General features: G+C 32.3%; 1 pseudogene; it reads left to right on the top strand.

The window, feature by feature from the left end:
• The first annotated feature begins 11,768 nt into the window (after nucleotides 1–11,768).
• LOC118602671 lies at nucleotides 11,769–11,887 on the top strand (annotated as a pseudogene).
• The last annotated feature ends 2,346 nt before the right edge of the window (nucleotides 11,888–14,233 follow it).

A 14,233-nucleotide genomic window follows, 5' to 3' on the forward strand; every position in this document is an offset into this window, starting at 1 on the left:
AAGCAAGAGCTAAATCTTGATTGCAATGTCAACCACAGAGAGCAACTGCTGGAATGTCTAAGGGTTTTCCAGTGGTCTGGTGGTAAGGGAGAAAAGCTGTGCCTAAATTTCACAAGCTCTGTTTTCTGTTTCTCGAATGAGTTTTGAATAAGTTTCTTAGAAATCGCATCTAATTATCCTATTTCCATGCAATATCTCCCACCCACCACTTTATTAAAGTAACCCTTAGTTACACTCTGGTTCCAACATTTAGTGGCCTTCCCATTTCAGACACCAAAAGATTGCTTTACCACACATTAATATGTGCATTTATGAAGTTTATTAAATGTGTTTGGTTTTGACAGTACTATTCTCACCCCACACAAATTCTATACCAACTGAAAAATAAATAAAAAAGCCAGATAGATGAACACATATTGCCAACTTATATCTGATAAAGCTACACTAGAAAATCTCTATTGATCTTGTAACCGAAATGGGTTTCTTCACATCTCGGAGATGTAGATGAGTGTAAATTAGACTTCCACCACCACACCTATCAAATAAATCATTCCTTCTTCCAAGGAAAGGAAAAGTTAGCGGTCAGGGAAAAGTAAATAGTCTCATTGTTACATTCTTGAAAGACTGGAAATTCCTTATTTATGAAAAAAGTAGAACATGGGAAGAGAAAGTGGATGGTTCTGCTTACAATATAATGAGACTGATAACCTTTAGCAGATAAACCTGAATTAATACTATAAACTTAATGTTAATTTTTTTAAATTAGTGATCATAAAAGCAGGACCCTATCTAATAATTTTATAGCACTGTTATTTCTTTCTTTATATCTTGCTGTAGAATCACTCTTTCATTTACTCAACACATGTAGAGTGCTTACTTTGTGACAGATACTAGAGAAACAATAGTGCCTTTGAAGAAAGCATAATATACTCGGGGAGCTAAACAAGTGAGGGAATGGCTTCAATTTACAGTGGAAAGTGTTACAGCAGAGGAGAGTGATGGGGGAAAGCTTCACAGAGATGATGACAGAAATAGAAGTTTAAAAGATGCATAGAAATTATAATGTACACCGGAAAATTATATAATTGTATTAACCAATGTTACCCCAATAAACTTAACAAAGAAGAAGAAGAAGAAGAAGAAGAAGAAGAAGAAGAAGAAGAAGAAGAAGAAGAAGAAGAAGAAGAAGAAGAAGAAGAAATTTCAATAAATTTTAAGGCTTACCAAAAAAAAAAAAAAAAAAAAGATGCATAGGATTTACACTGGCAGGCAGAGAAAGAAGCATTCTAGGCAGAGAGAGAGAGCAACATGACCAAAGGTGTGAGAAAGCTGTACTTCTTCAGGGAGCTTCAGATAATGAGTGCGGTTTGCCTGGTTTTTAAGGGACAGAGAAGGTGGATCTCTTCATCTGCTTCAATTACCATTATGCCACTCCCTTCCTAAAACATCGCTTCACACTTTTATGTGAATGACTTATTATACCTGCCTTTTCTTCAAGGTTGTGACAATAACAAAAATAGAGCCCTGCTGTTCTTTAATGGTTTTTCCCTACTTTCACAAAAAGAAAAGTACATCTGTCAAGGCTGTGGTTTATTTCTTGTCAGTCTTTTCCTTAATATTTATCTTTGAGAGAAAAAAAAAAACCGTTTGCTTACATTTATACTTTATTTCAAGAGTAAGTCCAATTTTTCCCATATTTTTTAAAACAATTATTTACTGTTGTGTCTATTCCCGGGGATAGTTGCAGTTCTTTCTTAGGACTCTTGTCTGTCCAGCTACACTTTATACTCCACAAAATCATAAGAGAAATTACCTCATTCAGGAAAGCAGAAGTCAAAAGTGTACTACACCTGAGAATTCAGAATATATATTAAAAATAGGATAAAATTTGATCGTGGAATATTAGGCAAGGGTCAGCTGATTAAGAGCCTTTAACTCTTCACAAAGAAGTCAGTTGAAGGAAGCAACATGCTCATATCTGTGTCTTCAAAAAAAATTGTGGGGAATGGACTTAAAGTGGAAAGACCAAAGATCTGAAGGGAAACAATGGTTAAATGCTGCAATATTCATGGCAATAAACTACGATTGGAACTTTAGGATGAAGTTGAAAGGAAAGAAGAAAGGGGTGGATGTAAGAGATATTTAAAAGGACAGTTTTACAGGATAAAGTGGAGGAGGTGGATTACTTAAGGGTAGAGAAGGGTAGAGTCCTTTGCTGACATTAGAAACAGCAGAAAAGAAAGTCAATGGGTCATTGAATGGGGAAAAATACTAAATTTAATTGTGGACATTTTTAGCTTGAGGCCTCTGGGACAACCAGATCACAATTTTTTTTGGAATGTTTTCAAAACTAGTAAAAGGTCCTATAGGAGTCTATCCAATTTTTCAAAAACTAACAAAATTACCTTAAACATAGGACTGCAGTGTAAAGTATATGTGGTGTGAAATACTCTTTTGTTTTTGTTTTCAAGGGGTGTGACTATAAATCAGTTATGCATGTGATTTTCTACTACCTTACTATAATGTAACTTACTTTTTGACTCATGTTAAAGTATTTTGACATAGACTAAGGACTCATAAAAGATAGGTATGCTTAGGCAATTAAAAATATGATTTAAACGTATAAAGTCAGAAAACAAAGAAAAAAATTCTTAATGGAAAGATAGATTATTTCTGTCAACTCTCCTCCATTTTCCTCTCATCAACTAATTTATTGCCGGGACATATTTTTATTTCGTCAAAATCTCAGGGAATATTTTCAGTGAAACACCATTTCTTGATGTTTCAACATATCTTTCACAAGGAGAAAAAAATTCTTTAGTTAAGAGTCATCTCTTTTTTGCAGAGTCTAATATAAAAGGACTTTAAATACTAGAAGAAAAATGTATCCTTAAATATATAAATCCAGAAAATGGCCAATCTCTTAAGATTTTATGAATAGCCCACTTTCATGGGTTATTATCAAGAATTATATGAGAATTATTCAGAATATTAAATTGAAATTATCTCTATGACTAATGATGGGGTCTTTAAATGCTATATTTTGCTCCAAGGGATTAAAAATAAGCAAATGTGCACTATATCTCTCCTTTTTCACATAATCAAGGTCTTCAATTGCTGTAAGGAAGCTATTCACATCCAGTAAGTACTTTATTTCCAAAAGAAATCAAATTCTATCTTATAGGGTTTTGTTTGTTTTTGCTTTTGTTTTTCTGATTGGGCAATGGATGTTATTCCCAGGAGGACTGTGTTTTGGGAGCACAAATGAGGAATAAATTGGAGTTTATCTAGATGCCTAAAAGTATAAGAAATTGAAAGGAAAGAGGATGGCTATATGTTATAAAATTCCAGTACTATTTTAAATTCCTAAATAATAATTTTTAAGACTATAGCAACTTTTGCCCTGAACAAATAAATAAAATTTACTACAATGCAGTCTCTTATAAATTAAATTTCTATAAATTTGTATGTATATCGGAAGTGGGTAAATAAAACAGTCTTAATTTATAGATTCAATGTTAAATAATTATTTGGATATCTCATAACATTTACATGTTAAAGGAGCAAATTTTAGGTTATAATCCATACCTTTCCATAAGGCATATGAAGTGATATATTTTTAACTTTTTAAAATAATTATAGCAATACATTTATATAGTAAAAACATTCAACAGAAGAAAGGCAATTAAATAAGAATTAAATCTTCCTCCCACTCCAGCCACCTAGTACCCATCTTCTGCAGGCTGCTCGACCTTCCCCTCTCCCAACCCACCACCCATAAGGGACTACTATTAATCAGTTATCTGGTTTATTTTCTTTTGCTATTGTTTGTCTGTTTGTTTGTTTTGTATAGTCTACCCAAAAAATCTTCTGGATATATAAGTATATATATTATCTATCTATAGATCTATCTCTTTTTAACACATATGAAAACATCATAACTTATTTTACAGTTTAATTTTATTTTTGATTAATATATCTTGAATATTTTTTCATATTAATGAATAAAGAACTACTTCCCCCCCCCCTTTTTTGTAGTGCAAGCATGGTATTCCATTGTATAAATAAGCCATACTTTTAGAAATAGGCTTTTCCTAAACCTTCTATAGGTTTGGTTAGAAACTGTCCTTTGAAGTCTTTAGAGTAGAAAAATCCATTTGCTACTCAGGTCAGTCTCAATTCCATTTCACCTCTCTCTAAATAATTTTATAGGTAAAAGAAAAGTCTTCTCTCCAAAAAATGTAGGGGTCTCAGATACTGTGCTCTGCCTTGGAGAATTTTAATTGTAAGAATACAGACTCTCAAAACAATTAGATCCTTGACATATAAAATTGAAAGTGAGTGTAATTACAGATAAATATTTCCTCCCTCTTGACCCTTAAACTGAACCTTCAAAATGTTTTATATTGAAAATATATTAATTGGACAATTTGCTTTTATGAACTTAGTAATAAAATAAAAAACTTTAAGAGGATTGCAAGGTCAGAAAAAATTCTTGGTCAGAGGAAGGTTAGGCATCTGACTGCTTCCAGGAGTCATAGAGACCTTCTGCAGGCTTCAGCCTGTTGCTTAACAGTGTGAGGTTCTGGAGTCCGGAAGTGAATTCCTGAGATAAATAGTCTGTGGAAATTTCTGTGTCCTTCTCAGATTCTTTTTTGAAAACCAACAGCAGAAATTATTTACCATAATGGAACTTGAGGAGAGAACCGATCTCCAAAGTTTACTAAGTTCCTAAGCTTGTATGTCATGCATTCACAAAGTCAGCACTTACCATCAGAGCTCACTAACCAGTGTAAATAATATAGAGGCCTGCTCTTCCCCAACCACGTCTCAGAAGCCACATAGGCTGCTTTCCAAAGATTCTGATTCCTACAAATCAGCTTGGAATAGAACCCAGTTCTCTCTCCTAATTTAAGAAAACTGAGACTCTTCGTGGGATTGTATGTTCCTCTAACAATATTTTTCTACTTGTTACTCTCTTCACTCTCAGAGTTAATCATTTAACAGCATTTTATTGAAAATATTACTGAAACTTAATAGTGTGAAACTTTATTTTGAAGGATTACAGAAGAAAAAGAAAAAACTTAATATGTGTGCAAGCATACCTTATTTTCAGAATGTCCCTAACCTTTCTGGATTCAGTATAGGTAGTGACTGAAATGTGTTCCCTTTGCAATAAGCTTTCCATGTAATCCTTGTTGATTCAGGCTATTTGACAGGATTCAATCAGAGTTTCTTCCCCTAACACTCTATTGTATGTTAATTATTCTAGATTCCAGTGCTCTTTATCTGGCAGGGATGTCTACTGGATTTAAAGCCCAGGGCTATGGCCCTTTCCCAAATCTGAATCCTGTCTCCACACTTTCTGTCCATAGCTCTCCTGTGTATATGAAGTTCTCCTAATGTCCAGCACTTCATCCACTACTCTGCTCCATTCACTAGGCTAAACCTTGGCCTGAGATCAATGAACAGATTATGTTTATCGGAGTGTGCATTAGGCAACACATGCATGGGGCAGTTTTCTGAGGCAGAACTAAATAAGTTTGCCGAGCTCCTTCCCTGCTTTAATCTTTGATTGAAACTTGGTTATTTTGGTCTCAACACCTTGTATTATCCCAGTTGTGGAATTTCTCACTCCTGAATCTGCCTGATTACTAAATTTACACTTGAGGAAATTCTTTAAAACAACTTAGTCTTCTTTTTTGGCCATCGGTCATATCCTGGATCATATCCAGTTGATGAAGCCATGTTCTGAAGAAAGCCATTCTTGATTTCCTAAGATGGCACTAACTGTTTTCACTATGTCTGCCATAGTACCTTCTATTTATGCCAGTCAGCACTTATCACATTATATTGTAACTGACTGTCAAAAATTGTGTCCTATTCACCACTATAGCCCAGTGTCTCACACATTGCCTGGCATAAAAGTGCTTCATAAATATTCATCAAATAAGTAAATGATTGAAAGTTGGAGCCAAGAGAGAAATAACAAACATAGAGAAGAATAAGATGTGGCATAACCACCACGGATAATTTCTCCGAAAGTATGTTTGTGTTAGAAGTTTGTCTGACACATAACCATGAGTAAACCTTGTATAAACCTGACCACATATGGCAATACGTTAAGTGGTGATGCAGTGAAATAGATTCTGAACCAGATAAAATGTTAATTTTTGAGGGAAAATGTGTTATAAAGAACAGTTGGAGAAGGAATATAAATGTATTTTATCACAAATTATTTTAAAGGCATTTAGATGTAAGATTGCAAAATGCCATTTAAAGAACATATAATTCTATGTTACTTGTGTATGTGTATTTTTTTTAAGTATAACTTTAATGAAAAAAGTATATAATGTAAACTGGAAAACAATGATGCAAAAATGTGTTAATGATTTAAATACCACTACTTCAACAAAAAAATGTGTACAGTGGAATAAAAAGGAAACATCTCAAAATATTAACACAGTATATTTGGTGAAAGAATTGCAGATATTTTTAATACTACTTAGTATTTTCCAAAATTTTATTTAATAAGCATAAGTTGCATTAATCATTTATAAGTTTCTATCTTTTTTTCTTTCAAAGATCAATTTAGTGAACAAAAGAATGCAGTTCCCATAGCAACTGGACAAGTTACAAATTTCATTCCTTGAGTAAACATAACTGATTCTTTTCAACATAATAGGGCAGTGAAAGAAGTGTTAATGACCAAACCAAACATATTATTATACCCTTACAGTGAGATGAGCACTAATTATTATTACGAAAATAAATTGAATGCTTTAAAATACTTGTAGGCAGAGACTTGCATTTTTTCACTTCTCTATTACAAGTGTCTTCCAGAAGGTGAGGCACCCAGACATATTAAATCAGAGCCATCATCTTTTTTTTTCCACCTACAAATGCATGATTATGTGTACAGAAACATAACTGCATAACACAGACATACTGCTAATGTCATATACAAATCCAGAGCTCATTTTGAAAAAAAGAGAAAGTATATAAATAAGATTTAGTTCAGTAAATAAACTATAGAAGCTCCATACCCATACTCTAAGTAGGGGTTAGATGGAAGGCTCGCACTGTATCTGTCAGCCTATTTACATGTATATATGGATAGATGATAGATAGATAGATAGATAGATAGATAGATAGATAGATAGATAGATAGATAAGTAGATGATAGATAAAGATAGATCCCTGCCTTTGAGGATCTAATAAACTTCAAAAATGTATGAAAATGAATATTTCTCTACTTTTATTAATAATAGTAAGGTCACTGAGAATTTTAGCATTGCTACAACTTTTACATTGTGCCTATTTTACTTTTAAGAATTAAGTTATAAAAACTTTAAAATAAAATTCTAGTTATTTATATAAAAGAAATAGTTGTTGGCTCTGGTCCTAATACAAATAAAATCACAGATAGTATCATTTCAAGTGAATGTCAACTGAAAGAAAGATGGTCTGACTTATTTAACAGAATTTTGCTCACCATCAAAATTACTAGAACACCAATTGCTAGAACATCCTTCCTTTTAATTATTTTTAAATTGTAAATTTCCGTTATGACCATTCATTTGCAAAAAAAAAAAAAAATCTTAAACTATAATAACTTTTGTAATGCATTCTCTGGCTTCAATAATTAAATTTAAAACTCATAAAAATTAATTGTGTTTTATAAAGGAACATCATAGAAATTAATATTTTTTAAGTGTACAGAAAAAATAATGTAAGTAGTACTTCATTTCTGGTGTATACATTGAGATTTATTTCTTTCTTGAAAATATAAAAATTGGAATTAACTAGCTCCAGATAAAACATCAGGAAAAACCACTGTAATTATTTTTGTTTCATGTTTGATTTAAATAGTAAGAAAATGTCTTTTTAATAATTAGCAGCCTGTTGTCAGGTTTAATTCTTTATGGATGCTTTCAAAGATGTTTCTTTACAACTAATAATTAAATATTCTTTACTAGCTTAGGTAAGAACTTAATCCTAGAACTATGAGAAGATTTTAAAATTTGTCATTTTAGTAAACTTAGATTCTCCCCAGTTTCCACTGAATATTCATTACTGTGTATTGTTCTACATATAAATAGCCTAAAATGTTTACTTATTAGTCGTCATTAGTTTTTCTACATGTATTTACATGGACAACAATATAAAGATCATAATACCATTTATTAATTGACATATTTTCAATGTGTCAAGGCCTGTGGTAAGTACTTCACATCAATTATCTCATTTAATCCTCACAGCAACAATATGAGCAGGTACCATTATCATACCCATTTTCTGGGTAAAGAAACTAAGGCCAAGAGGACTAAAATAACTTAATCAAGTCCACAGCTTACAAGAGTCAGAGTCAGGGTTTAAACACAAGCAGAAAACCAATAAACTTTATATCTAATTAATCTAATTTAATAATGAAATTCGCATGCATTCAGGGAGGAGAATAATAAGAAATAAGGTCTAATGATTTTAAATTATCTCCAGTCTGTTGATGTATAAACTATATTATGAAAGTTTCGTTTAATCTTAAAGTCAGTTTTATTTTAATGGCCTACAGGAAATGATTATGATTGTAAAAAGGATGCTTCATTTTTAAATCATAAAGACAAACTAGATAATGTTATCTCCAAAAATTTCAGACTGTAGTCAAAGTTTACATTAAGGTTCCTGGATTCTAAGAAAAATCAGAGAAATGTACATAGTAGAAACTATTCAGTAGCTATAGATGTGTATTTATATAGGTAAATGCTTTTTCTAATGAGGTGACTTTGGGAGTACTCTCTGGATTCTGGAGGCAGAGTAGGAAAAGAGAAGAAGGAAGTAGCATAGGAAGAATCTGTAGCAATCCTACAAGCTAAAGAGAAATTGTTTTATTTGCTGATTCTCAGAAGTTCAGATATTATCCTACCAGATTCTAACACTAGTTCTAAGACACAACTAACATCTTGATGTAGCCTCAGATCCAATAATGTTTGCAAGAGCGGCAAAGGGACAGGGGGCTGCTTCAGGGTCCTCCACCTTCAATAGGCAGCTTAAACTGGTACTGAGGCAGCATGTCTGTCAATAACTTTGGTCGCAGACCTTATAGCCTGGCGAAACATTTAATTTTGTAAGCCTTTGGGTTGTTTTCCCATGTTACTTAAAGAGAGAAAAGCCAAAAGCTTCATGCTTTGGGTTGTTTGCACAGACCAGGAACTGTGACACTAAACTCTGTGGTTTTTTTGACTTAACTGCCACATCTCTAATTCCTATTCCTCTAAATTGGGACTTGCCAATCAGTGAATGTAACAACATGACTAGTAAAATATAAAACAGATTTACTGCAGAAAGATTGGAGACTGGGTTCACATGTTCTGGATGTAGAAAAATAAAGGAGACTGAAGGATGCATGGCAAAATATTTTTTCTAACATGATTTAAAATATGTAATTTTTTTTTACTTTTATGCAAAGGTAAAAACTTTTAGAAAAGAAGTTACAGTAAATAGAAATCAAGCAACTAGGGACAAAAAGTCACCTAGAGCAAGAATTGCAAAGGAAAAATTTTGAGTTGTTTGGATATGGCTGGGTGACTTTACTTAGAAATTCTAGTTTATATTGAGTTAAAGGATTAACTAATGAGGAATAATTAAGTTTATTTAAAATTGAGTTTATTTAATAAGTTCATTAAAAAATTTTTTTTAAGATTCTCTTTATGTATTGCTTAGGAGGTCAATATAGTAGAGTTAATTCACAGTTGTGCTATGTGGCATGGTGGCCTATGGCAACATATGGTGTTTAAATTTGCAATTTAATTAATTAAAATTAATAATTTTAAAAATTAATGGAGATATTAAAATTGATAAAAAAGATGATCAACATCATTAATTATCAAGAAAATACAAATCAAAACCATAATGAGATATTACTTCATCACATCTGTTAAAATGACTATTATAAAAAAGACAAGAAATAATAAGTGTTAGCAAGGATGTGGAGAAAAGGGAACCTTTGTGTGCTGTTGGTGGAAATATAAATTGGTGCAATCACTATAGAAAACAGTATGGCATTTCCTCAAAAAACTAAATATAGATCTACCATTCAACCCACCAGTCCTACTTCTGGATATTTATCCAAAGAAAACAAAAACACTAATTTGAAAAGATATATGCACCCCCGAGTTCATTATACCATTATTGACAATAACCAAAATATGAAATAATCTGAGTGTCTATTGATAGATGAACGTATAAAGAAACTGTGAGACTGCATATATATACATGTATGAATATTGTTGATCCATAAAAACAATGAAATCTTGCCATTTGCAATGACATGGATGGACTATGAGAGCATCATGCTAAGTGAAATAAGTCAGACAGAGAAAGACAAATACCATGTGATCTCTCTATATGTGGAATCTTTAAAAAGAAAATCTTATATCATAGATACAGAGAATAGATTGGTGGTTGCCAGCGGAAGAGGATGATTGAAATGGGTAAAAGTGGTCACAAAATAAATCAAATTAAGTAAAATTTAAAACGTAGTTCCTCAGTAGCATTAATCACTTTGCAAGTGTTCACTGGCCACATGTGGGTAGCAGCTACCTTATGGAACAGTCAAGAGAGATCATTTCTGTCTTTGCTAAAAGTCCAGTTGGACTGGTTTAGTGAAAACAGCATGGACTCTTACCTTTAGAAAACCTTAGGCAATATCTTCAGTTGTAACAGTTACTTGCAAGCTAATTTATCTGAAGCCACAATTTCAATTTTTAATATAGAGATAGTGTTTTCCACTTCTTGTCATTGTTATTCATATAAAATGTTGGGAATAAGTCAAGAAAGCCCAGTTTAAGAGAATGGTATTGTGAGAGAGGTTGAAGAATGGGCTCTGGAATTAGAAAGGCCTGGTTTGAATCAAAGTTCTGTTACTTATTAGCTGTGTGATTTGGGAAAAATACTCAATTTTCTAAACATCGGCACCTACCTCATAAAGGTGTTGTAAGAATTAAAAAATTATTTGAGAAAATGCAAGTACAATACTTTGTACAATGCACGGTATCCATTGAACACTCAAAAAATGCAAGCTAATAAGTGTTCGAGATGTTAATTAGCTATCATACCCAAGGCAAATTTGTACGCTACAGAATATCTTTCATAAATTCTATAAACCAAAATATAAAAGCTATAAAATGCTGCCAAATACAGAAGTAACAATAATAGTAATAATTGTCATTGTTGGTATGAAATCATGAGGTATTTCATGAATTCAATTCAACTGTTACTAAAATAAGATCTTTTTATTAACATTTTGCTTATCATCGATGTTTTAAATAATGCTTGCATTTTCTAGATAGCCATTATCTAAGAGAAAAAATAAATAACTGTTAAATTAGTGTTAAAATAAACTCAATAGAGTAAGATTTCTTTGTTGTAATTTCACTTTTGAGAAAATAAACTTTCTTCTTGCTATATATTAATGCATTCTAAAAGATAATGAATTGGCTGTTTGCCATCAATTTTGAAAGATAACACTCACTCTAGGTTTTATGACCACAAAGTTAAATTTTAAAATAGTGCAAAGATGGAATTATTTTATTTTTATATACTTCTACACATACATATTAAGTTTACTCTATACAGAGGCCGTCAATGGCTTTAAATTCTTCTTGGAAAAGCCTTAAAACTGAAAAAAAACTTTTTTTCATCCATTGATCAGTTTGTGGTTTTACTGCCATGATTTTCATATGTAAAGATTTCTTTAAAAATAACAATTAGTCTATGGTCATGCTATCCCGAACATGCTTGATCGCATCTGATCTCACAAGCTAAGCAGGATTGGGCCTGGTTAGTACTTGAATGGGAGACCATATAGAAAGACCAGGTGCTATAGGTGTAAAAAAATAAAAAAATAAGGGATTGTAAACTGACAAGGTTCTTGCAATCCGTGAAGTCAACCAAGGGTTGCCTCACCTAAAAAGTAAAAAAATAAAATAAAATAAAATAATGATAACATTTAAACTGTTTACTATGTACTTTCTTATTGTCATTTTCATCTACGAAGCTTTTATATCGTATGCACGTTATTAGTCATACTGAGGTGTGTGTGTGTGCATGCCTATGGCTTTTTGGAGCAATGAACTACAGACAGTCCTTGACTTAGGATGGTTGGATTTATTTTGACTTTACAATGGTATGAAAGCAATACACATTCAGTAGAAATTGGCTAGGCTCGGCTATGATTTTTGTTTGCTTAGGTGTACAAAATGTATTTTCAACTTAATATTTTCAACTTATGATAGGTTTATTGGGACATAAGCCCACCATAAATCAAGGAGCATTTGTATATAAAAGACATTAAAGATAGGAAAAATAATGACTACGTGTTTAGTAAAAGATCTTAGTACTTACAAGGTTCATGTAGAAGGAATATTTAAAATGGAAGATAAAATTTGCTTTAAAATATAGAAGAGTTTTACTACAAAATACATAAAGTACTTGGTAGAGTATATATGTAATGATTAAAAATACTATTTAGAAAACTTTAGTGTTTTTACAGAAAAGGAAATAACATCCATGCTATTGGCAATCGAAATCGGTTTCCAGATTGACTACCATGGAAATGAAACAATCAATACTATGGTAAGTTGTCTTAGCTTAAAGTACCAAGAACACCTGTGTTTAACCTCCTCAAGAAAGAGTTGAAATAAAAGACAACTATTGCAGTAAAAATCAACTTAAAGTTTTCTGAGGCTACTATTCTCATACTTATAGTATATAGCATGGATTTGATAAACTTTATCTTTCTCCAGCCTTTAACCAGTTTATGAATTGCATGTCATCTTCCAGTACAGAAAAATACAAATTTTTAACAAGTGTTTGTGCTCATGTTTCCTAGATTATAATTTTAAAATCCTCTCTTATTATTTTGTCAGTTTTTTGGAGGAAAAGGGGAATATTCTTAAATGGCAAAGAGGAAGATTTCATAAAATCTTATATTTTGGCTGCCTTTTCCAAAAAAGATATGGAAAAACTCTGAAAGAAAAATATAAGATACATAAGAAAATATTTACCCTTTTGAAGACATAGACCAAAGCTACAGAGAAAAGAGAGAGAGAGAGAGAAAAAAAGGAAGCAATTCATTAAATATATCTATTGAAGTTTATTTGGGTCCAAAGCCCCAATGTTAGTCTATGCAATGATAAATAACAAAAGTCCCTGAATGTAAAAAGGTAGTCTAGAAAAGGAAAGTAGATTTTGTGCTTGAAGGACAAGGAGGTATAAGGGAAAAGTACTATAGATATAATGCTGGAAATGGTAAATACATGGCATATACTTGATACTCAAAATATTTCAGTTTGGTTGGGACATAACATGTGAAAAAGAGAATATTTAGAGTTATGTGCATGCTGGATACTATACTGAATAAACAATTGGGAATTCTAAAATCATTTTTATTATAGAAGCAATGTGAACAGAGTTTTTTGGAAGACAAGAAGATTGAGGCAAGAAAAAGTTAGATGTGGAATCTAACTGGGTGATTTTGCAATAGCCTAGACACAGGCTGGGGTGGACTCAACCCACGAAAGAGCAGTAATGGCATTGAAAAGGTTCATGTGAAGTGTGCCCTGGAGGTTGAATCAATGCTACCTGGCAAACGATTAGATATTGATAGGAAGAAAGAAAGAGAAGCCAAAGAAATATGAACTTTTGGACCTGGGGTATGAGATGATGGCAACACCAACAGAATTAGAGAACTCAGAAGTATAAGCATTTGGGGGTGAATTCATGTGTAAAAATGAGGAATTTATATTTATAGTTTTAACAAACATTTGTGATATCTTGTTAATGTGCCAGAAACCAAGCTTAGTGCTAGAGACAAAATGCTGAGCAGAGACAGATTAGAGTCTATTGAGGAAGACAGCTGGACTGTATGATAATACAAACATACATAAACTTAAAAGTGTAACAAATGTGACAAGCACTGTGAAGGGGAGATACCGAGCTACACTTGAGGCTACAATAAACAGACTTCTTTCCAGGCTTGTAGAGGAGCGCTTCTTCCACTAAAATGACCCTTAATCTGAAATCTAAAGAATAGGTGGTGGTAGTCAAATAGATGAACAGGGCAGCGAAAAGCTTTCTGTTTTATTTATTTATTTATTTTTAGGCAAGACAGCCCTTGTTTGACCTTGCAACCCTTGATTGCAAGGACTTTGCCATTTTACAATCCCTTATTTTA

Source organism: Rousettus aegyptiacus, unplaced genomic scaffold (assembly GCF_014176215.1).
Source record: "Rousettus aegyptiacus isolate mRouAeg1 unplaced genomic scaffold, mRouAeg1.p scaffold_m13_p_4, whole genome shotgun sequence".
NCBI classification, from domain to species: domain Eukaryota; kingdom Metazoa; phylum Chordata; class Mammalia; order Chiroptera; family Pteropodidae; genus Rousettus; species Rousettus aegyptiacus.